The 26,185-nt window shown below is 44.4% G+C and overlaps 1 protein-coding gene and 1 long non-coding RNA gene across 4 annotated transcripts in view; both read right to left on the bottom strand.

Moving 5' to 3' along the window:
* The window catches only part of PRKCD (protein kinase C delta), a 54,878-nt gene extending 49,042 nt beyond the window's left edge, over positions 1-5,836 (bottom strand). For 2 of the 3 annotated variants that reach the window (XM_079967290.1, XM_079967292.1), the window contains exon 1: positions 5,701-5,836. The gene's annotated coding sequence lies outside the window, so the exon portion shown is untranslated. Of the gene's footprint in view, positions 1-5,383; positions 5,555-5,700 lie in introns of those variants that run through there. The other variant, XM_079967291.1, reaches the window with a different exon arrangement.
* The window catches only part of LOC307211099, a 444,355-nt gene that overhangs the window by 60,855 nt on the left and 357,315 nt on the right, over positions 1-26,185 (bottom strand). The gene's annotated exons all lie outside the window — the stretch shown is intronic.

Raw genomic sequence — 26,185 nt, 5'->3', positions numbered from 1 at the left:
GCTGTCCAGCGGGCGGGCGCTCTGCTTCAGGGTGCCTCTCGCGCCGGGTGGCAGGCTGCTATCCGCAGCGTGGGGAGCCCTGCGGATGTGTTCCCAAAGCGCCGGGCGCTCTGCTTTCAGCGCGCCTGGCGCTCCGGGAAGCAGGCTGCTATTCGCAGCCTAGACAGCCCTGCGGGAACTCCGGCAGGGCTGCCTAGGCTGTGGATGTGTTCCTGAAGCCTGGAGAGCGAGAGGGGTCGGTGCGCACCGACCCCTCTCACTCCAAGCTTCAGCGAAAGCCTGTATTTGCCCCATAGGACGCACCCAGATTTCCCCTTCATTTTTGGAGGGGAAAAAGTGCGTCCTATAGGGCGAAAAATACGGTAGTTCGTAAACAGGACTGTTTGTAAACCGAGGTACCACTGTAATGATTTACAGAATGAGATGGTGAAGAATAATTTGGCCTATCAAACATGTTCTGCTAGAATACTGATGCATACAGCATTGATAGTGTTCATTTATAATGAATTAATGAAGCTTCAGTTGTATATGCATGCTATTCTGCATAATACGGTTCACATCTTTCAAAACCTCATTTTCCCATTCAGAGATTTTGAAGATGACACATTAATACCTGCAAGTGTTTGGAGTGGGATCTCCTCATTTTCCAAAGGAATATTCAATGCATGAAGTTCAGCAAGCAGGCACGAACACAATTTAGAAAACTTATAGGTAGATTTAAACAAGTATTCACACGCATACAACAAGACATGAAGGCTGGCGACATCAAACCCGTCATGTGCAAATCCCATGAAGACGATCACAGTGCCTGGAGGTATACAGTCAGGTCATGAATCCATAGAAGTGACCAGAGGAGGAACACATAAAGAAGCAACACCATGGTACATCTACATCAGTATAACCAGATGCCTTCATCTGCCCCAGCTGCAACCGGATTTGTCTCTCCTATACTGGTCTCTACAGCCACAGGAGTAGTTGCAAGTAACTGTCAACAACACACATTTTGGTGAACTATAAAACATTTGTGGTGTCAAAATTTATAGAATAAAACTCAAACATTACTTTTTATTATCACTTTGCTGTCTTCAAATGCAGACATTTAACTTTGATAGATAAGTAACAAAATAATTATAAAAATAAGAATATATTTTTCTGAACTTTTTATATGGATTTAATAAGCACCTTGATTTACAAAAGCTAAATATGCTATGGTTTTCAAAGCTGCCTTCTAATCTTATTTACTTTCCTCTCCACCCAAGTTTATCATTGTCATTTTGGCTGATGGCCACTACAGCAATCATACTTTTGAGAATCTTTTCTGGCATTCAGATTACAGACATCTCCAGGAAATGAACAGGAAATGCTACGCACACATATGTATATGCTAATTCCTAAACTGATAAGGGACATTTTAGAGCCCACAGCATTTATATTTATTTCTTTATAAATTTATTTATGAGCTGCTCTTCTGGCCTCAAAAGGCCCAACAGGTGAACTACACTCTTAAGACAACATCATAGCACCTGCCGGGGTGGTGGTAGTGGGGTATAAAACAACAAGTGCAACTAATTGGATCTGAAAACATCTGGAAGCTATGAAGGGCAGGAAAGAGTTCCACTGAGAGGGTGCCACCACAGAAAAGGTCTTAGAAAAGGTTGTTGCAACTACAATATTACCACCAAGTGTCAATTCTTGTATGCAAACCAACAGCATAAAAAAAAAGTTTCTTTGGTAATTATTTTTAATAACAAAGAATACATTTGATTAACCGAAGGCACCTTTGATGAATTGCTTCAGTGTGAATAAGCCCAACTCTGGACATGTTTGTTCCCTTTGTTTATTCATCTGGTCTTGTGTTCGCCGCACATCCCACTCTGCTTCCTCATGCCTCTGAATTTTCCCAGCTCTCCAGGGAAATAGTCTTGTTCCTGTCCACAGATGCAGTTGCTGCTACTAAAAATCTCTTGGGGTCACATTCTTTTACTTCTTTTCTTTATTTAAACCAATATTCACCAATCTGGTGCCCTCCAGTCTGAAATACAACTGCCATCAGATCCAGCCGGTGCACTTGCTGGCTAGGGTTGATGAAAGTTGTGGTCCAAAACATCTGGAGGGCACCAGGTTGGCAAAGGCTGGTTTTGAACACTTCAAGGTGGATTCATTTCCTGCTTTGTGCACTGACTCCAATGTAGAGCATCCAATCATCCACAAGCCCAAGAGTCAGGAATGCACTACTTTGCCTTCGTAATATGTAATTATATAAAGGGACTACTTGACAAGTACAACATGCCATTTCACCTGCCTTCCTGAAAGCTACAGTACTTCATAGGCTCAAGTTGCCAGATCAAGGGAACAGACAAAATTAAGGACATTTTCGTATTTAATGAATAACAGCAGGCTGCAACCCTTCACTGATTCACATCTCAAAATCTGAAAGCCATTTGACTACTCAGGAACAAAGAAAGTTTAGTATTCTATACACCAAGTGTACACAATCTGATTTCCTATTATATGCTGCATTCTTAAACATATAATTTTGACCTGATTACAATAAACATTTGAGTTTTTAAAACTGTTTTTACTGATAATTTTATTGTTTTACTTTTTTTAAAAAAAGAACTGCTTTGAGGGTGGGTGGGTGTGGCTAATACATTCTAATAAATGTAAGCTTAAAGTACAACCGCCCAACACACACAAATACCAAGAATCTAGACCTTTATTTCCTACATTTTAAGATATGATCAAAACATACCCCCACCCCACCCCAGCATTTTTACCCTCAGAGGCAGCAACAGGCCCAGGTAACCCATTCAGCTTCATGGCTGAGCAGGGATTTCAACCTGGGCCTCCTCAATCCTACTCTTGACATTCCATCCATTATACCACATAGGTTCTCATGCATTCTCTTCACTCAGAACCCTATGTTCTTCGGCATGTGCTTTGATAATTTAAGTAACACTAAAGATGTGATTATCATGCTCAATTTGTGCAGCGAATACAGGAAAATCCTACGCATGTTCAGTAAGATGTAAGTCTCACTGGATTCAACGGATGAAACTCCCAGAAAAGTGTACATAGCACTGTAGCCAAAGAGTAAATGAATTACATTGTTTAGCATGCTGCTTCACCCTCCCATTAACCTAATGGCACAGCATTTTCACAATCTGCATTAAATCAAACTTAAAGATAAGCAAGTTGCAGCAATCCATAGTACGTATTCCCGGATCTTTAGGACTAAAGTTATTAACTCATCCATGTATGCTCCCCAGACACAGCTAGCTACACTTCCTGGAACTAATTATTTTATGGCTTAAGCCTAGACTAACCCATCTGTTCAGATCATTCAGCCATTTCATTTAGAAATTTAATGGCTAGCATGTCAGGAAGAAGCAACATATTGCTCGATTTGCTGATTTTTCTCTAGTGCAAAAATGTCATATTCGGGTATAGAAAGTCTAAAGATCAAGGCAAATAAATAAATAAAAGCTGCTGGCATATTTTGCAGGCAGTCAACCTACGGCATGGGTCTCACAACTGGAAATTTGTTACAGCAAGCATTTGTGCCTAGCTACATATTATTATTAAGGTAAAGGTAAAGGACATCTGGACAGTTAAGTCCAGTCAAAGGTGTCTATGGGGTGTGGTGCTCATCTCACTTCAGGCCGAGAGAGCTGGCATGTGTCCACAGACAGCTTTCCGGGTCATGTAGCCAGCATGACTAAACCACTACTGGCGCACGGAGGACTGCCAGAGCACACAGAAATGCCATTTACTTTCCCGCCACAGCAGTACCTAACCTATTTAACTACTTGCACTGGTTTGCTTTCGAACTGCTAGGTTGGCAGAAGCTGGGACAGAGCAATGGGAGCTCACCTTGTCACACAGATTCAAACTGCCGACCTTCTGATTGGCACGCCCAAGAGGCTCAGTGGTTTAGACCACAGCACCACCCGCATCCCTCTATATTATTATTATTATTAATATACCCTTAAGTGTCCATGTTACACAAATTGAGAGTTCATTTGCTACACATATATCAAAACGTTTGGCCACTGCTCCTGTACCTGTTTGAAGCATCTGATAAATTTCTCAGCAATGCTGGTATAGCACCATAGAAACACTTAACATGGTTTGCATTCACAGGACAACGAAGTTGTTGAAAGATACCAAATGAACATCCAGTCCATGAACATCATCCCACCCACTGCTCAAGAGAACAGGTGCACAACAGAAACAAACTCAGATGGCAAACAACTTGAGATGACTAAATGCAAGCGAACCTAGCTGTACGCTGCATGGGAAGGCAAACACATTCCAAACTAAGCAAACACCTATAGATACTAACCAAGCTTGGGGGAAAACCCTTTCTAATCCTCAACCCCAAACCACTCAACATGCTGTTTCTAGCTGTGGGGTAGAGAAAATGGGGTGAAAACCATCAGGACTCCAGTGAAGCACAACTGAGGCAATCGAAATAGCAATCATAATACGCACTTCATAAATGCAATGAATATTGTTAATACAGATGACAGCCATTGTGTTCCACCCAGGCACCCACTGGTGTAGTAAGTCTAAAGATCAGGCAAACAGACAAATGCTGAATGCTTCTATCAAATAGTGTGGTGATGTGAGGCTGCCTTTCAGTTTTAACATCTGTCAATAACTGCCAGCTGAATAACACTGTCGCTGTGTTTCTCCTGTCCTGACTCCTGCATCACTTCTGCCAAGGTAACCAAATTCCTACAAACGCCAAGCTGCAGAGGCCAGATTTTAGACAGTGCCATTCTGGCACACTAAAAGACAGCAGCTTTTACAAGTGATTTTGATAAGTTGGGAGTGTCCGTGTGTGTGTGTGTTTTTCTAGTTAAACAAAGTTTGTCTTTAAGTTTGTTGGGTTTTAAAAAAACAACTCCTCCCTAAAGGTGCTAGAGACCATTCAGAAAAGAAATTTGAGGAGGGGCTGGTAACTTGCACCATGCAAGTATATACAGTGAGCTAGAGAGAAAAGTCCGAGCCCATCAGCCCCACCCCCTCCCCTGACTAAGTCAACCATTCGATTTGCAAGAATTTGGCGGAGCACTTAAAAGAAAACATGGAGGCTATTAAAACAAGGAAGTCCCGGTGGAGACAAACCTCCGCGGGATGTTAAAACTCAGTCGCCCTGTGTTCTCGCCCCGGTTGTGCAACGCGCCCCCTCCGCCATGGGCAGGACCGGCTCGAGGGCGCGCGCGCCTTGCCCCGTGCCGGGCTGCCCCCGGTTGCGAAGCCAGAAGCAGGAAAGAGGGCGAGAGAGAGAGAGAAAGAAAGGGCAACTCCGAGCGCCTGTCGCGAAAGTGTGCCACCCAGCACACCCAGACGAGAGGCAGGCGGGCGCCCAACTCACCCAGCCCAGGCAGCGCCTCGAGCGCCGGAGGGTCCCGCTCCTGTGACGAGAAGTGCTCAGCCCATTCGCACAACCCCTCAGCGCCGGAAAGTGGGGTGGGCGAGAGATAAAATCTCTCTCTCACACAAACACACTCGCTCACTTCGAAAAGGGATGGGGAGGCGCTGCCCGCGCCGCTTCCTCATTCACCGAGGAGGCAGGCGGAGCAGGAACTACCTCGCCCTCCTCCTTACTCCCCCCCCCACCGGCCCCTGCGAAAGTGGCGGCCCCGCCGCAGCAGGTATGAAGCGGCCCCCGCGCACGGACGAGTCACTCACCCGTTTCGCACGAAGGACCCTCGCGAAGAAGCGCAGGACTTGCTCGGCGCTCCGAGGCCGAGAGCGCTGCCCCGAAAAGAGAGAGGCAGTCAAGCGGCGCTGCCTCCGCCTCGGGACCGCCCTCCCCTCACTCGCTCGCTCGCCCCGCCCTCCGCCCGCGCGCGCTCCGCCTCAACTTTTGCCGGACGCGCTCACCTGCTGCTCTTGCAGCCGGGCAGGGGAAGAAAGCGGGGCGGGGGCGCGCGCTGAGGGGCGGGAATCCCCTGCTTCGCGCGGGCCGCATCGAACCGAACAGGCGCTTGGAGGCTTCAGCGTCTCCTTTCGCTTTTCTTTCCTCCTCCTGCTTCTTCTGCCGCTCGCCCGGTTTCTCCCGTCGCCGTCGAGGAACTTTCCCGGGACGAATGGAGCTCTTTCGCGGCTTCAGGCCTCTCGCGGTTGGCCTGTGCTTGGCCGGCCTTTCTTGCCCGGGGGTGTGTGGCGCGCCTTTACCTGACCCGGCAGCTCCCTCGTCTTCTCGCTTTGTTTTAAAGTCGGCCGGCCTCCACCTTCCCGCTCTCAGCCCCGGGAGGAAGCGGCTTCTCGCCTCGTGGGGCTGTCGCGGCCGGGCGGTTTCCCCGTGGAAACGCTACGGTCGCGGGCTCTCGAAGCCACGCGGGACAGACCTCGCCGCCGCTCGGTGCTCAAAGAGGTCATGGCCGAGCGGGGAAAAGTGTCTCGTTTGATTAAAGCTGGGTGGCAGAGGCTGGCCCGGGGAAGGAGGTGGTCTCCGCTTCCTTTACCATACCCTCTGCCTCACTATTTCTCAGGTTTGTTTAAAAATAAATTAATTAATAACATCCGTATGTTTGCGGCTCTGGAACCGCTGCCTTTGGTGCATTAATGCTGTTTTAATATCGCGTTCCCTGGTTACCTACCGATATTTTAGACCGTATGGCATTGGAATTGATACTATTTTACGTATGTGTTGTCCTCTGTCTGTCTGGGGGGGGGGTGTTAGTTGCTATTTGTGCAATTATTTGAACTGTTTCTATGCCCATGATTTTATTTCTAAAAAGTATATGACACCCTTGCGTAAAATTTCCAAGTGGTATTTTGTAGCTGTTTAGTCGTGTCCGACTCTTCATGACCCCATGGACCAGAGCATGCCAGGCACTCCTGTCTTCCACTGCCTCCCACAGTTTGGTCAAACTCATGCTGGTAGCTTCGAGAACACTGTCCAACCATCTCATCCTCTGTCGTCCCCTTCTCCTTGTGCCCTCCATCTTTCCCAACATCAGGGTCTTTTCCAGGGAGTCTTCTCTTCTCATGAGGTGGCCAAAGTATTGGAGCCTCAGCTTCACTATCTGTCCTTCCAGTGAGCACTCAGGGCTGATTTCCTTAAGAATGGAGAGGTTTGATCTTCTTGCAGTCCATGGGACTCTCAAGAGTCTCCTCCAGCACCATAATTCAAAAGTATCAATTCTTCAGGGATCAGCCTTCTTTATGGTCCAGCTCTCACTTCCATACCTCTCTTCAGGGAAAACCTTAGCTTTAACTATACAGACCTTTGTAAATCACTTTGATATGCCTTGTGGGAAGTCATTCATAAATATAATTAAACAAAGAGTAAAATGCATTTATTGACAATGCAGTATTTAGTAAAATTGTTTATTAAATTGTTGCTGTTGCTGTTTATTTATTTATTGACTCCCTAAGGGCAGTGGGTTCTAAAAATATGCACCTCTGGTGTCAAAAGCCAGGGTGAAGAGGTGTGTCTTCAGCATTCACCAAAAGCTGTATAATGGAGGTGCCAGATTCCCCTTGGTGGGGAGGGAGTTCAACAAGGTGGGGGCTGCCACAGAATCCCCTCCCCTGTGTTGCTACCCCTAACATATTGTATTGTTAATGTTGTAATGTAAGCTGACTTATGTGGTGCATTTGCCCTGGAAAGGTGAGGTGTTTGACTTTCTGTGAGGGGCAGTCAGGGCAGAGCCAACCGTGGATGGAGTCTGCAGCTGATTGTGAGAGTGTAGAGCTGAATTGAAAAAACGAAGACCTAGGTCTGATAGAAGTTTGCATTTTTACTTCTTTTTTTTTTTTGCTCTGCAACATTTGGCTTGGCTGGCTTGCATGACTCATCTGGTACCTATAAAAGCCTTTCTACACTGCTCTCTGCAGTTTATCGTTTTCTCTTCTCGTGGAATCTAGGAGGCTGGCCCCAGGCTAACTTCTGCCTGAGGCAAAGGACAAGATGGTGTCCTTCCCGTTCCATGTAGAAAAGCTGAATATTACTTCAACACTAGGGATGGGATAGTGTCCTCTGCTACTCCTGAGGGCCTAAGGCTAGCTTAGTAGGGGAAAGGGCGCACATAGTTCTGTTTTACATTAACATTGGAGAAATGTATGTTTTCTATTTTTGTATAAAATGCAGAGCAGTCCCATGTTAAACTAGTATCCTTTGAGAGGAAGGGTGGGATATACACTTTAAAAATAAATAACGATAAATGATAAACTTTCTTCCTGAACAAGTGACACTTCCTGTTGCCTAACTCACTTAGCCCTATTTCAAAATTGATAGTCACATACACTTACAAAATCTTACGCAGAAAGCAAAAAGAAAAAGAAAAAAAAGAAATTGGGTGGAGGAAGAGGAAGAAGGAAACAAGGAAAGTTAGCTGTGAGTCTATATAAAAACAGACCACAGTTCAAATAATTCCAAGAATGCAAGCCATATGTTGTTGAATTTATTACTGGCATTCCATCTGCTAATTATTGCTTGTTCCTTTACTGCCAGATCTAGCAGAAGCCCTATCCTACTGCCAGTTTGTAAAGGATTCTCTGCTTTTTGGACACTTGTAGCTCTTAGGAAAACACAAATGTTAATTCATTGTAATATTCCACCTGAATGTTTTATACCCAAGAGTCATATTGGAAGCAGCAAAGCAGCAATGATCTTTTTTTGATATAGTTACAAGCTCGATGGATCAAAGGAATGCTGTGGACGTAGTACATCTTGATTTCAGTAAGGCTTTTGACATAACCCCCCATGATACTCTTGTGCAGAACCTAGAAAATGTGGGCTGGATGTGGTAACTGTTAGATGGATTTGTAGCAGGTTGACTGACCAAATGCAAACAGTGCTCACTAATGGTTCCTCATCATTCTGGAAACAAGTGACATGGAGTGCATTGATGCTGTTCAACCAGGAACAATATAAGCGTATTTTGCCTCTGGGACATCCTTGTACTCAACAGCAAGAGTCAAAAATTCAACTGTACAGCTCAAGTAGGTTGTATGCCAGTCTACCAGCATGTATCGGCCCAAGGTTAGCCCCACTGAAATAACTGGACTTACTTCAAAGTTAACATGCATAGGATTCTGCTGTTAGGCCTTAAAATACTGGCAGTTATGTCATTCAAAGTCTCACTTCCTCTTTCCTGACGGAGGGAGAGAGATGTGGGTGGGTGTCTGTCTGGTGGTAGATATTTTCAGAACCAAGTAGGCAACAAAATTGGAAAACGTTCTTTTGACCTAACCTGTCTTTTATATTTCATCCACTTTACATTTCTTAAAAATACCACAAATTGCAATATTTAGTCTACATTAAGCCCTTTCAAACGATGCAGAACTGGTGTGTCTGTGTCCGTTATCTTTCATTTTTTTCAAAACTGTTTTTTAATAGTGTTCAGTGAAACAGGAAGTGTGCCTGTTTAATCGTTTCTATAGTAAAAATAACATTGATAATGTGCTTTGTGGAGCCTATTGAAATGTCAAAAGCATGGTGTCCAAGAGCCCTTGCTTCAGAAATCACATTGCGCTGTATTCTGCTTATTTTTGCCTTTACCCTTTCAAAACAGCAGGTTCAAGCTGATGTTTGAACTTCAAATAGAGGATTATGTCATAAACCGGAGAGATGGAGTGGTGTAGTGCAGGGGTTGGCAAAGTTTTTGTGGCTTGGGCCGGTTCACAGTCCCTCAGAGGTGCGGTGGGCCGGAGTGCACACCATGCATGTGAAAACGCTATTTCGCACCCTCCTTCTGGCACGGAGGAGGCGTGTGCGGCTTCCCATTGGCTGCAGGAGCTTCCTGCAGCCAATGGGAAGCCAGCCAGCATTGCGGAAGGCGGTCCCCGCTCTGCTCCATGCTGGTTTAGCAAGGCACATGGGAGCCGACTGAGTGGGCAGTGGGGGTCCATGGGCCAGTTAAACGACCCCCATGGACTGCTTGTGGCCCATGGGCCTTAGGTTGCTGACCCCTGGTGTAGTGGTTAATGCTGGATTAGGATGACCCAGGTTCAGATCCCCACTCAGCCATGAAGCTCACTGTGACCTTGAGCCAATCACTATCTCTCAGCTTAACTAGCTCCATGGGGTAGCTTGGAAGATAAAATGTATGCGTATGTGGTGGGGCAGAAAACAATGTATGCCACTCTGAATTTGGAGGGAGGGTGGGTTAAAAATGTAATAAATTATAACTAAACGATCTTATGTTACAAATTATATTGGTGATTCAAACAAAATGATTTAAGCTCACATGGCAGCCTAATAGTTATACTCATTTTCAAAGGAGATTGAATATACCGTAGATAACTATCTTGAAGACTGAGATATTGGAATACAAAAACAAGGTTGCACAAACATCGTATATTTAAAGCACATTTCAAGTACATACAGTGGCGTAGCGTGGGGGGTGCAGGGGGGGCCGACCGCACCGGGCGCAACATCTGGGGGTTAGGGAAATCCACGGGTTAGGGGGCGCAAATCCATGGGTTAGGGGGCGCAAATTACTTGCCTTGCCCCGGGTGCTGATAACCCACGCTACGCCACTGAGTACACACCCACCCCAAAATTATCACTCACAGAGCTATAATGCCCAGCACACTTATCAGGCTACAGTTCCTAGGATTCTTCGGAGGGGATGTGCTTTTGTAGCACCCTGCTTGTGGTTAAATATTCAACGCAGCAATAGAGAAATTAAAATAGTAATTTATTTGTCAGACAAATAAATATGAGGCACAGTGGTATATGGTTACCAAGCTCTGGCCTGGCCTCTTGCCATTCTGGCCAGCACTTATATTTCCTTAATCCAGCCCCCTTGCTCCTCCTGTGGCTGCCTCTGTCCAATCAGCCTGGTTGAAATTCCTATTGGCTGTTTGCTAGAACCAATCACAAAAGATACACCCATTTCCTCTTGCCTTTTATGGAAAATAAAAAGCTATATATTCTTCTATCTATAAATGACAAATAAGTAGTAATATATCTTACATGTGTCTCAACAAGGAATCTTAATTACCAGCTCACCTCTTGCCCTCCTTGCCCTATTGCCTTCCAAAACAGATAATTAATCTTGAATTTTTATCTTATGCATATGTCAAGGATTGAGTTCACATCAACATTGAGAGATCTCCTTCATTTGAAGGTTTCTAAACAAAAGGCCTGACAACCATATATCAGGAGTGCTCGATTGGCGTCTTCTGTCTGGCAAGGGGCTTGGCTGGTGGCTGACTTAATTTCAGGATAGTTACAACTCTTACAACTATATGAAATAAGAATCTAGCATTTCTTAAATCCTTTGCATAATTATATTTAAACTAATATATTTAATACATAAACAACCTTTTAAAAGGAAAAGAAAAGGATCTTAGTTTAAGAAAGAAACAGCTTTAGAAAAAGTCTTCCCAGAAAATGTTCTCTTTCTGCCAGCTAGATGCTTTTTCACTGCTCTTGACCTTCTTAACCTTAGGAAGAAGATATGGCTCATTTTACTATTTATCCACCCTTAATTTGTAGGGTCAGTGTAACCTTGGCTGTCAGCCTGTAATTCCCTTTTTACGACTTTGAGAATTGTTTTCTGTTATAAATCAGGGGGGCCCCTTGTCTAGGAGTAAAAATATCTTGCCAAGGTTTTTAGGCAACTGGTCTTCTGCCTGGCATAAAATATTTGAAAATCATTAAGCTTTTTAAGATACAGGCCCTGATCAAACATATAAGCTTTAATAAAAATGCAGGCTTATGATTAGATGCCTCATTCCCCCCTTTCAAGCTCAAGGACCTTCATCCCAAGTGTCCTTGATAGCTTGACCTTCATCATATTCCTGAGGTAAAGCTCTGTATAGGGCCATGATATGAGGTAGAGTTTCATTTGAAATCATCTTGCTAATTGTACTTCTAAAACATGAAATGATACATGGCACCATACATAAAACCATTATTACTACTGTCAAGAAAAACAAGCAAGACAATAGTATCCCTTTGAGTCCTGCGACATTAGGTAACCAATTGGTGAGCCATCCCATATCCCATCCTTCCCATGTTTGTACTGGGACATGTGCTATATTCTCCATCTTTGTGGCCAACACACGGATTGCCTCACCATTATCAGAAATGTTGAAGCAACAGGCATTCCCTGTCAAGTTCAAGACTCCACATAGGCCTCCCTGCCTGGCAAGTACATAATCCATTCCCATTTTCAGCTGCAAAATGGCGGCTCTACTTTCATCCAACTGTTGTGCAATAAGTCTCAAACTCTGGGCCGTTGCATTGGTTACAAGTTCCACTACTGCTTGCAATCGAATTATTCTGTTTAGATTATAAATAGGATCCCGTGCCCCTTGTATGAGCTCACCAGGATTCCAGGAGGCAGGATCATAATAGGCTATAATGCGCTCTGGTGGCCAATCATCAGTACCGCTCCAACTTTGGGTACTTCCTCCTGCTATATGAGAAATGTCAGCGTTTCTTCGTGTACGCTTGGCCGAACTAGTGGGCATAATCCACATTGGTGGTAATACCCATCCCAAGAAACAAGTCCCACTCCATTTGGAAGGGAGTTTCTTGTATGCCCATTCTCCACATATCCACCACAACCATCGGGTCTGAGGTTTTTGGTACGTGGAGTGCAGAAGGCGAAATATCAAAAGGGGTAGAGAGTTCACAGTGCAGTATGTTAGATTGCCTTCTTCTGTCACAGTTATGTTCCATACCATTTTCCATGCATGAATAAAAGGAGGTGCACAGGGCAAGGTATTCCGAGTTCGATACGTAGTACCGTTTGCCCAGGTTTGACTATTCTTAATATAATCCCAAGTATAGTGGCAATGAGAAGAACCTATCATGGTAGGATCAGCTGCATCTGATGATTTATGCACACAGAATTCCCCTTGCACAGGTATAACTCGTATTGGTTTAGTTGAGTTCCATCCGGGGAAATTCTGTACTTCTGTTTGGTGTGGCATTTCGCTTACCATACCAATGGCATTTAATGGTATCGGTAATAAGGGCATACCTCCCTCTGAATCATCTGGCCCAAGAGAGCAAACAAGGCAATTAGTCCTATTTGCAACATTGGCTACCATCTCAGCTAAGCCTACCCACATATTGTGGTCATGGCGGAATCCATATTTAGCAAATTTGGTCAGATTCAAGGACCCTTCCCCTTCCCAAGGGATCAGGATTAATAATAAAATCATGTTGATGTCTAGCATATGCATTTCTTCCACAAAAAATTACCTTATTGTGACAGCAAATAAATATTAGCCCCAATATAATTCCCCCAGTGACAAAAATGGGGAACCACCAAGACCAAAACATATATCCCGAGGATCCCCAATGAGTAATATCCCTTATAATTGTTCCACAAGGGGGCAGTCAATCAATTGTATAAGAGAATCTTCCCGTCCACAGTCACTGGTTCAGACGCTCCTCAAGCTTCAGGCGTGCACAGGTCAGCCAGCTTCCAGGTTGTGGCTGCAGCAGGCCGGTCGTCTAATGTTGCCCGTGACCTAGCCCGTTCCCGGTAGGGCTAGATACAGGGGTTTTTGGAGAGAGTCAGTTTTAAAGGATTAGAGGGGTCACCTTTGCACGTCCAACTGCCTTCGGACTTCTTCAAACGAGAGTGATGAATCCAGGGGGTCACCTCAGCTACCTTCACCGCTGTTGGAGTAGAGAGCAAGACGGTGTAAGGTCCACGCCACTTAGGTGCAAGTGGATCGCGTTTCCACTCTTTCACCCATACGCTATTGCCAGCCTGGAACTGATGAATCGGCTCGGCAATGCTGCACGGCGTACGCTCGAGGGCCCACCTGTTAAGAGAAACAAAAACACGGGAGAGAGATTGCACTTGTTCCTGTGTCACATGGTCTCCTATTTGTTTAAGGTCAGCTGGAATATCCTGAACAAAGGAGGGTGGCCTCCCATACAGGAGCTCAAAAGGTGACAACTTAAGTCTTTTTGTGGGTGCACACCGAACACGAAACAGTGTTATGGGTAACACATCTACCCATCCCAATCCCGTTTCCTGGGTTAATTTTGCCAATTGGGTTTTCAGAGTCCGATTCATTCTTTCAGTTTTCCCTGAACTCTGAGGCCTATATGCTGCATGCAGTCTCCATTTCACTTGTAATAATAATAATAATAATAATAATAATAATAATAATAATTTATTATTTATACCCCGCCCATCTGGCTGAGTTTCCCCAGCCACTCTGGGCGGCTCCCAATCAGTGTTAAAAACAATACAGCATTACATATTAAAAACTTCCCTGAACAGGGCTGCCTTAAGATGTCTTCTGAATGTCAGATAATTCTTTATCTCTTTGACATCTGATGGGAGGGCGTTCCACAGGTCGGGCGCCACTACCGAGAAGGCCCTCTGCCTGGTTCCCTGTAGCCTCACTTCTCGCAATGAGGGAACCGCCAGAAGGCCCTCGGCGCTGGATCTCAGTGTCCGGGCTGAACGATGGGGGTGGAGATGCTCCTTCAGGTATACAGGACCGAGGCCGTTTAGGGCTTTAAAGGTCAGCACCAACACTTTGAATCGTGCTCGGAAACGTACTGGGAGCCAGTGCAGATCTCTCAGAACCGGTGTTATGTGGTCCCGGCGGCCACTCCCAGTCACCAGTCTAGCTGCCGCATTCTGGATTAATTGCAGTTTCCGGGTCACCTTCAAAGGTAGCCCCACGTAGAGCGCGTTGCAGTAGTCCAAGCGTGAGATAACCAGAGCATGCACCACTCTGGCGAGACAGTCCGCGGGAAGGTAGGGTCTTAGCCTGCGTACCAGGTGGAGCTGGTAGACAGCTGCCCTGGACACAGAGTTAACCTGCGCCTCCATGGATAGCTGTGAGTCCAAAATGACTCCCAGGCTGCGCACCTGGTCCTTCAGGGGCACAGTTACCCCATTCAGGACCAGGGAATCCTCCACACCTGCCCGCCTCCTGTCCCCCAAAAACAGTACTTCTGTCTTGTCAGGATTCAACCTCAATCTGTTAGCCGCCATCCAACCTCCAACCGCCTCCAGGCACTCACACAGGACCTTCACCGCCTTCACTGGTTCTGATTTAAAGGAGAGGTAGAGCTGGGTGTCATCTGCATACTGATGAACACCCAGTCCAAACCCCCTGATGATCTCTCCCAGCGGCTTCATATAGATGTTAAAAAGCATGGGGGAGAGGACGGAACCCTGAGGTACCCCACAAGTGAGGGCCCAAGGGTCTGAACACTCATCCCCCACCACCACTTTCTGAACACGGCCCAGGAGGAAGGAGCGGAACCACTGTATAACAGTGCCCCCAGCTCCCAGCCCCTCTAGACGGTCCAGAAGGATGTTATGGTCGATGGTGTCAAAGGCCGCTGAGAGATCCAGCAGAACTAGGAAACAGCTCTCACCTTTGTCCCTAGCCCGCCGGAGATCATCAACCAGCACGACCAAGGCAGTTTCAGTCCCATGGTGAGGCCTGAATCCCGATTGGAAGGGATCCAAATGGTCCGTTTCCTCCAGGCGTGCTTGGAGTTGTTCAGCAACCACCCGCTCAATCACCTTGCCCAAGAATGGAAGATTTGAGACTGGGCGATAGTTGGCCAAATTGGCCGGGTCTAAAGATGTTTTTTTAAGAAGCGGTTTAATGACCGCCTCTTTCAGCGGGTCTGGGAAGGCTCCCTCACAGAGGGAGGCATTCACCACCCCGCAAAGCCCATCGCCCAGCCCTTCCCGGCTCGCTTTTATCAGCCAGGATGGGCAAGGATCAAGAAGACAGGTGGTCGGTTTCACTCGTCCAAGCAGCCTGTCCACATCCTCGGAGGTAACAGATTGGAATTGATCCCATATAACAGGACCAGACAGAACTCTAGCACTCTCCCGCCCTGGCCCTGCTCCCACTGTGGAGTCTACTTCCTTCTGAATCTGAGCGATTTTATCTGCAAAAAACTTTGCAAAAGCATTGCAGGAGATCTTGGGGTCCCTACCAGGCCCCGGTGGTACAGGTGGTTCCGATAAACTGCGAACCACCTGAAAAAGTCTCCTGCTGCTGTTTTCTGCAGATGCAATGGACTCGACATACTTCTTGTACTACCTTGATCAATGAATGCTGGCCCATTATCACTTCCAATGCATCTAGGTAATCCAAACCTCGGGATCAATTCAGTGAGGAGTCTCTTAGTTACCTCTCGTGCCTTTTCAGTTCGGGTGGGAAAAGCTTCAACCCATCCGGTAAGAGTATCTACAAACACAAGGAGATACTTGAATCCCTTAGAAGGGACCAACTCTGTGAAGTCCACAATTAGGCTTTCCATGGGGACGTATCCCACATGCTGAATTCCAGGAGGTTGTACCGGTCCCTGCCTGGGATTGTTTTTAGCACAAAGAACACATTTCTGTGAAATGCAAGTTGCTAATTGTGATAGATTAATAATATACAACTTCCGACTGAGACTCTCTCTGGTTGCAGTACCGCCAAGGTGAGTAGATTCATGATAATTTCTTACAATTGTGCCTGCTAGATGATGAGGTACATAAATCCTATTGTCCGGCAGGATCATCCAACCGTCCTTCACAACCGCTCCTTCCTGTTCAGCCCACTTCCTCTCTTCTGGGGTATAGTGAGGTTTAACTTCTTCTGGAACTAGCTCTGGTATGAGGGCTGCTATAAATCCTCCCACAGGCTTTTGGGCTGCCTCCCGGGCTGCTTTGTCAGCAGCATGATTTCCTCTGGTTATTGGATCCCTTCCTCATCCATGACCTTTGCAGTGCATTACAGCAATCTGTTCTGGAGCCCATACTGCTTCCAACAGGATTTCTACTTCAGGTCCATATTTCAAGGCCTTCCCGTGGGCTCCGATTAGACCTCTTTCTTTCCATAGAGCTCCATGTGCATGCAGGGTTAAGAAGGCATATTTAGAATCAGTATAGATGTTTGCCTTACATCCAGCTGCCAATTGCAGAGCTCTAGTTAAACCTATAAGTTCAGCTTTTAGTGCTGAGGTGCCAGCAGGCAAAGCTTCAGCTTCCACAACTTCCTCATTAGTGACCACAGCATATCCTGCTCGTCTGGCACCTTCATGCAGGTAACTGCTACCATCAGTATAATATACAACATCTGGATTTTTCAATGGCTCATCTTTCAGATCGGGTCTATTGGAATAAACTTCATCCATTATTTGGAGACAATCATGTGATTCTTCATCATCTACCTCTGGTAGGGGCAGCAAAGTCGCTGGATTGAGCATATTCACTACTCGTAGATGAATCCTGGGATTTTCACACAATAGGCCTTGGTATCTAGCCATTCTTGGGTTCGTCAGCCAATAACTACCCTTATATTCCATGAGTGTCAGAACAGCATGAGGTACATTCACATACATCGTCTGGCCAAAGGTGAATTTATCAGCTTCTTTGACAAGGCTTGCAGTGGCCGCTACTGCCCTTAGGCATGGAGGCCATCCTTTTGCTACTGAGTCCAATTGTTTAGACAAATAAGCTACTGGACGGTTCCAACTTCCTAATCTCTGGGTCAGGACTGCCGCTGCAATCCCATTCTGTTCATGTACATACAGCTGAAAGGGTTTTTCCGAATTAGGCAATCCAAGGGCTGGGGCCTCCATAAGTCGTTGTTTGATAACTAAAAAGGCTTGTTTCTGCTCAGGTCCCCATACAAATGGGTCCTTTTCTGCACCTCGAGTGCTTTCATGTAAGGGCTTGGCCAGACTGCTGAAATCAGGTATCCATAGTCTACAAAACCCTGCTGTTCCCAGGAATCCTCTAAGTTGTTTTCTTGTGGTAGGTTCCTTGATAAGGCAAATAGCTTCTTTCCTCTCTGGTCTCAATGCTCGTTGTTGGTGTGAGATGTCAAAGCCCAAATATTTGACCTTTTCTAAACATAACTGTGCCTTTTTCTGGGAAACTCGGTAGCCAGCTTCCCAGAGCAAGTGGAGCAGTTCCTCTGTCCCTTCTTTACAGGTATCAAAATCCTTTGCCGCTAGTATAAGATCATCCACATATTGCAGAACCACCTTTTCTCCCGGTATTGAGGGGTAACTTGTTAGATCCTTCGCCAAGGCAGTGCCAAATAAAGTTGGGGAATTTTTGAATCCCTGGGGCAATCTTGTCCAGGTTAGCTGGCCTTTTGTTCCTGTCAAAGGGTCTTCCCACTGGAAGGCAAATATAGGTTGGCTCTGTGGTGCCAGCCGGCAACAGAAGAATGCATCTTTCAAGTCCAATACAGTAAAAAATGTTGCTTCTGGTGGGATCAAACTCAGCAAGGTATATGGGTTTGGTACATTTGGGTGCAAGGTCTCGATAGCCTGGTTTACGAGCCTCAAGTCCTGTACTGGCCTGTATTCATCTGTCCCAGGTTTTCAAACAGGCAAAAGGGGTGTGTTCCATTCTGATTGGCAGGGCTTAAGCAGACCATATTTTAATAGGCGGTCCAAATGTTTCTGGATGCCCTCTGCTGCTCGCCGGGGTAAGGGATATTGCTTTACAGATACAGGGGTAGCCATAGGTTTTAGGGTTACTACATTTGGAGCTATATTCTTAGCCATTCCTGGTGGGCTATTTTCGGCCCATACTCCTGGTGGCACCTGTAGAGTTCGGAGGAGCTTGTTTAATTCTGTATCTAATGTGGGTTGGACTTGCAAGGCTGACATTAGGCGCCATGATTGTTCCTTAGGTACTGAGAGGGTAATTATTCCTGCTGCTTTTGATGGCAGTTTCATTTCTGGACCTCGAGGAGTGAAGGTGATTTGGGCCTGCAATTTGGACAGCATATCTCTGCCTAAGAGAGGTATTGGACACTCAGGTATATACAAAAACTGATGGGTTAAACGATGTCCCCCAATCTGGCATTCCAAAGGTTGGAGGAAAGATCTCTTAGCTGACTGTCCAGTGGCACTTTTAATGACTACACTTTTGGATGCCTTTTTCTGCAATAGTTCTGGGAGTACTGAGTATTCAGCCCCAGTATCAATCATAAAGTCTATTAAATGGCTCCCTAATTGAATCGTGACCGTGGGCTCCTGGAAGCCTAACTTTATGGAGTCCGGTCGTTCCTAGTCTTGGGTAAAATCCTCTTCTGCCAGTCCAATGAAATTGTCTCTACTCCGTCCTTGTCCAGGTCTCTGATATCTTCCATCTCGGATCATTCCCCGTCCCCGTCCCTGGTTTCTTGGGCCGGAGCCTGGGCCTGGGCCTGGACCTGGGCGTACTTCTTCCAACCTCAAGGGTTCAGGACACTCCCGCTTCCAGTGACCCTCCTTCTTGCAATTTGCACATTGATTCCTTCCCAGTGGTGGATTCTTTCCCCGTCCTCTCCCTCCATTTAAGGGGCGGTAATCTTGCTTCACTGCTGTGGCTAGCATTACCATCTTTTCCTTCTGCCACTTCTTCTTCTCTTGTTTCTCAGCCTCATCCCTATTCCGATAAACTCGGCGTGCAATGGCCATAATTTGGCTCATCAGCATCCCTTCCCATCCTTCTGATTTCTGAATTTTCTTACGAATGTCAGAAGCGCACTGGGCCACAAATGTAGCAGTAATCATTCTGCTGTTTTCAGGGGCTTCAGGGTCAAAAGGAGTCCATATACGATAGGCTTCCTGCAGCCTCTCTAAAAAGTCTCCCGGACTCTCATTTGGTTTCTGTTCTACTTCTGAGACTTTAGACATATTAGTGGGCTTCTGGCATGCCCTGCGGATACCTTGCACAAGTGTCTGGCGGTAGGTGGTAAGTCTGGCCAGGTGAATTGCATTGTTTGGATCCCAATTAGGATCTTCCAAGGGAAAGTTGTCCTGAAGATGACGATCAATATTAAAAATATTTCCCACTCTGGCCTGCTCACGCAAATATATCTGTGCCTTTTCAATTATGTCTCTCCTTTCCTCAGTGGTGAAAAGAGTATTTAGGAGCTGGCGACAATCTGTCCAAGTAGGACTATGAGTATTTACTATTGAAGTCACCAAGTCCATCATAGCCTGAGGTTTTTCTGCGAACGATGGGGTGTGTGTTTTCCAATTCATCAGATCCGTAGTCGTGAATGGAATATATTGCAGGGTCGAAGTTCGAGGTGGCCGTGGTCCGGGTTGCCCGTTAACCAGCACAGGCTCCTCAAGTGCATCAAATACTCTTCTAAGAGGGGCTACTACGTGACCTTTCTCTTCACTTTGCTCTAGGGGCCTCAAATCATAGGGGATGGTATTTGTCCCAAGGCGTTCTTTTAGCAGCTTTATACGCCTGGCTGTATTGCTTGCTGACCGATCAAGGTCTCCCTGTAACTTCTGTAATATTTCTCTAGGACTTGGATGTACAGGGGTTTGGGGTAGGCAATCAGTTGTTCCACTAAAGGAGACTGTAGATGGAGGTCTATTAGGAGTCACAGGTGGAATAACCACTTCTGCTTGGGCTTTATTATAGGACTCCAGTGCCTCCTGAAGATATTTATCATAATCTATCAAGGAATCAAGCTCTGTGACTCCACCCCCATTATTCATTCCAGTTTCTTGCCTTGGGGTTACAACTGGTGGAGTGTTTGGATTAGGCTCCCTTCGATGTGGAGCATAGGGTGGAGGTGGAAGCACCTCTTCCTCTGGTCCCTCAAAAATGGGTTTGAGTTTATTTGGCAAGATTCCTTTCCTTCGGCTTCGGCTTTTACAGCCAATAATTTGCATCGTTTGACTTTGCATTCCCTTATCCATGGAGGATTTTTATTTAATGTGCTCAGCCAAGAATCTATATATGAAAATTGTTCTGGGCACCCTCCAGTTTCTTTGGTGATATCAGACCAAAGTTTGCTTACTAAATTTATATCAAAGGTTCCCTGAGATGGCCATCCAGTATTGTATTTCGGCCATTCTAATTCACATAACGTTCTCAAGCGCTCTGGCGTCATTTTGACTCCATATGCCCCTGAGAAGGCTTTCTTAAAATTATTTAACATACATTCAAGAGGTGTATTTCCCCCCTTTGAACCCCCAACTCCCATTGTATGGCCCTGTGAAGTATCCACTCAGTCACACACACACACGCTTTGTGAGGTTTCTCGCCTAGTGAAGTCGCCTTACTAGGAACCGGAGTACTACTCACTCCACACTCAGGTCAGCTACAAATTGCTCTGTACTTTCTCACACATACAATGCGCTGGATACTTCACCACACTCTACCTCCCAACCTTTCCCTACACCAGATCACCATCTGATGTACCCAGCCACCTAGCGTACTCAGTTCCCCCTTACTGAGACGCAGAAGTTTGATCAAGACTTCTCTTCCTCCCAATTAATTGGAGGGCCAAAACCCCTTTGTGCACTTACCCTTGGCTGGTTCCCCCCGGTCCGTCGCCGCCAGTGAGCAGGGTATCAGACAGACGAGTCTTCTGCGTTCCCCTGGAAAAATTTCCCAGTGCGCGCTGGGTAAGCAGTTTAGAGGTCCTCTCTCTTGTACCCTGCCCAGTAGGGCGAAGGGGCTGCGTTCCAGCAGACCACTTATCCGAGTCACAGAGGCACCATAAAATGTAGCTCCCTGCTTGTGGTTAACGCTTAGCTGGAATGAAATATTCAACGCAGCAATAGAGAAATTAAAATAGTAATTTATTTGTCAGACAAATAAATATGAGGCACAGTGGTATATGGTTACCAAGCTCTGGCCTGGCCTCTTGCCATTCTGGCCAGCACTTATATTTCCTTAATCCAGCCCCCTTGCTCCTCCTGTGGCTGCCTCTGTCCAATCAGCCTGGTTGAAATTCCTATTGGCTGTTTGCTAGAACCAATCACAAAAGATACACCCATTTCCTCTTGCCTTTTATGGAAAATAAAAAGCTATATATTCTTCTATCTATAAATGACAAATAAGTAGTAATATATCTTACATGTGTCTCAACAAGGAATCTTAATTACCAGCTCACCTCTTGCCCTCCTTGCCCTATTGCCTTCCAAAACAGATAATTAATCTTGAATTTTTATCTTATGCATATGTCAAGGATTGAGTTCACATCAACATTGAGAGATCTCCTTCATTTGAAGGTTTCTAAACAAAAGGCCTGACAACCATATATCAGGAGTGCTCGATTGGCGTCTTCTGTCTGGCAAGGGGCTTGGCTGGTGGCTGACTTAATTTCAGGATAGTTACAACTCTTACAACTATATGAAATAAGAATCTAGCATTTCTTAAATCCTTTGCATAATTATATTTAAACTAATATATTTAATACATAAACAACCTTTTAAAAGGAAAAGAAATCTTAAAAGGATCTTAGTTTAAGAAAGAAACAGCTTTAGAAAAAGTCTTCCCAGAAAATGTTCTCTTTCTGCCAGCTAGATGCTTTTTCACTGCTCTTGACCTTCTTAACCTTAGGAAGAAGATATGGCTCATTTTACTATTTATCCACCCTTAATTTGTAGGGTCAGTGTAACCTTGGCTGTCAGCCTGTAATTCCCTTTTTACGACTTTGAGAATTGTTTTCTGTTATAAATCAGGGGGGGCCCTTGTCTAGGAGTAAAAATATCTTGCCAAGGTTTTTAGGCAACTGGTCTTCTGCCTGGCATAAAATATTTGAAAATCATTAAGCTTTTTAAGATACAGGCCCTGATCAAACATATAAGCTTTAATAAAAATGCAGGCTTATGATTAGATGCCTCACTTTAAATGTATGGTGTGTACACAGCCTAATTTTGTATTACAGGATCTCAGGAACTCTGACAAAATATAACGTTTATTAAACTGGAAACTATCCATGTGCTCCCCCTTGCCCCTTCCTTTCATCCTGATTTTAGTATGGTTTCTTTTAAACCACGGTTCTCTGTTACATCATATCTTCTTACTTGATTTCTTCACCAAAAATGCCCACTCAAAGCTAGGAAACAGAGAGGGAAGGTGCCCTTTTGCCTAAGTAATGTTTGTGACAAATAAATAAATAAATATTTAAAACAGACCTTTTTATTAAAGTGATGAAATAATATATTGATTTCCCTCTATGCCATTATCTCCTGCAACATGCAGGCAATTTTTGTAAGGAACCACAGGCATAGCCAAGGGGGGGCAGAAGGGGGCAGCTGCCCCCCCCATCAAGTACGGTAAGTAAATAATAATACTTAACCAACTAACCAATTGCATGGCAGATAGCTCTGTTCTGCCCCCTCCCCCAAACATAAATCCTGACCATGCCTGTGTAAGGAACCTCAAACACTACAAGGCAGCAAAGTATATAAAAATATTCTGAATGAGCAAACAAGCATAGTACAGAGGTTAATTGCAGCATGGTATCCACAAACCATTTCTTATCCTGATACAATCTATATTTTCTTTGTAAAATTTCAGAAGGCGAGTTGGTTGTTACAGTATCACCTGTCAGTTCAGATAACTGAAAATCCAACACCTGGGTAAATAATTAGGAGAATCATTATGTGTTAGTCTTAGGTATATTAATCTATACTGAAGAATTATATTTTTCCTACGGTTAAAAAAAGGTTAAGACCAAGTACTGGCTAATAAATGTGTGTCCACAATATATTACTGAACCTCATTTATTAGCATGGCTATAAATCTCAATTATTTAAGACCATCAGAATCAAAATACCTATGTCTGGCAACTGAAGTTGTTCTGCGTACATATACAACTGTGAATAGTTATTTATGCAGGAATTTTTGTACCTCTTCCTCAACCAAGGCCTCAGGTTAGTTGACCAGGAACTTTTTAACTTTTAGTAGCAAGTGAAATTTGACACTAATGAAAAGAGTACATTTTATGATTCCAAAGCTGAACCATTTTTTCCTGCAGCCCACAAGGTCAATCCCACAAGCTGAATTTAGCAGATTTGTCTTCACTCCTGAGGACAGCAATCAGCCATTGTGATTGTGATACCTGCAGGGATCCCAATTTCAGGGTGATCCCAGAACTTGGGATTGTGATCCCTGCAGTGCCTGTGGGAGAAGTTTAAACTTTAGAGGATGTAGGTTTCTGGCAGGAGTCAAAACTAATTTAGGCGGCTGGATAGTTTTTTCTGTAAAACATTTCAAACCACTTCAGCAAACTACAGAATAAACATACTGAACCGACCTGTTGCCAGAGAAGTCCAGGACCCAGCTATTCAGCTGCAAATAAAACATTTTAAATGTGTTGTAAAGGGCAATTTACAAATGTGACACTAGATGGCGATACTGAGCTATGCAAAATTCAATGTATTTCTCAAAACGTTTTTTTAAAAAAGCATTTTCACAGCATTTTTTAAATATGTGTGTATATTCCACTTCTCTCTATGGCTAAATTGATCTATCCAGCAATTGTACCCACCCCTCTAATAGTTCCCTAAGCATTGGGAAGAAGAAGGAAACTGTATTGCTTTTGTTTAGTAGGTGCAGTATGCTTACTCTGCTTTTACAGTTTGGAAAGCACAGCTTCAGAATGTGACTGCAGCTGTAGTGAGTTAGGGAGAAGGATGGCAATATTCTTTTCATAACTGGAGGAGGAACTGGGAAGTGTTCCAGATGCAAATTAAGGGCTATAAGGGGAGCTTGGTCCTCCAGAGCATCAGAGGAAAGGGCACAGATCTGGGCTGTTGTCCATGCTGACTTGTTTGTTAAGCTGGGTCACTCAGGCTGGGTCACTCAATTTGCAGACAAATTCTGATCCACTGTATAAATGGTTTGTTTATCCTAATAAAAAAACCTGCTTGCCAAAACACACCCATGTGAAGTTCCATTCCTACTACCATTTCTGAAAATGCTTTCTAAAGTCTGCTTCTTCAATCTGGGTTTAAAGACTTACACCATTGCCACCTTGTCATATCATGCTGATAAATATTAAAATAACATAACTTCCAGTATTTTGGTTTCTCAATTTATGGAGCTTCCTTCTCCCTTCAAGTATAAGATATCTCTCATGTATCTTACAGAGCAAGCCTATGCATGTCTACTCAGAAGTAAGTCCTATTGAACTCAGTAGAACTTACTGCCTGGTAATGGTTGTAAGGTTACAGTTACAGTCAATTTCAAAGTTAAGGAGTAGAATGAAACAAGGCTAGTTTTATGCATATTGATAGAATTGTTTAAAAATGAACTTCTACTGGGAAGTTAAACGTGTTGAATACTAGCAGGGTGTGCCTGGCATTACCTAGGAATTCTTAAAAACCAAAAAAATACTGGATTTTTTTTAAAGGATAGTGTAATTTGTTAGTTTTGATCCTTCACACCAAAAATAAAGTCATGTCTTGGTCCACTGTCTTGATTCAAAATGGTACTCAGCACCCAAGCCTCAGTAAAGACCACTGTCCTCGCTCTGGGAACCCGGATGCCGAGTTTGGCAGCGATATCTCAAGAGGCAGCCAAATCTACGTCAAAAAACAGGTGAAGTCATGCCAAAGTGACATTTTGGTCTGCCATCTTGATTCAAAATGGTGGTCAGCATCCAAATATCAATAAAGCATGTTGCCCCCACCTCAGGAACCAATGTGCTAAGTTTGGCAATAATAACTACAGAAGAGGCCAAATCCTATAGAGAGCAAATGAACAAACCATTTCCTAAAATATAGTAGACGTAATGTAATGCATTTGGCTACATTATTCTGCGAGACTCCTGCAGTATGTATTTCTTGAAAATAGAAAAGAAAAAACTGAATTAACTAGCTGTAAATCCACTCGTAACGGCAAAACTTTTATCATTTCTTCCACAGAAATCAGATAAGGTTATTTCAATAACAGAGTGGAAAATTAACAAACGTCCTATTCAGTCAGAAGCTACCAAAGAAGCTGCATTATGTGAACTTCTATAAGCAATTGTCAGCTTTTACAAAAATCTTTTATTCAGAATTACCAAATCAGGAATAAGTATTAATAATAATTAATTAATAACAAATCCTTCTCATTAAAATGATTCAAAATTCAGTTATATTTTAAAGCAGCTAAACTCTTGAAAAATGAAGACATAAATTCTGGAATTTTAAAGTCCTCTGTTCATTTCAGCTTCATTGCCCACTGTGCTATTTTTCTCAACTGAAGCTGCATCTCTAGAATTCCATCTGCTCTTCCTCGAACATAAGTGTGTATACTGTATATACATTTACTTCCAAATCACACTAGTGCTGGAGAAAAATCTGCTGCTTTTATTTAGGTTAGTAGGTAGGTAGATGACAGATAGATAAAACAACTCTCCCTCAGTTCTGCAGATACATCTCCACACTTGACAGAATGGATATGTATCCTTCATGTGCACCTGTGTATACACATGTAGTAATTTTCATGTGTAAAATAGGATTATG

This window comes from Podarcis cretensis (genome assembly GCF_951804945.1).
Source record: "Podarcis cretensis genome assembly, chromosome: 2".
Taxonomy (NCBI): Eukaryota; Metazoa; Chordata; class Lepidosauria; order Squamata; family Lacertidae; genus Podarcis; species Podarcis cretensis.
Note: the sequence above shows the minus strand (reverse complement) of the source record. Positions and strands in the feature narration are given on the sequence as shown.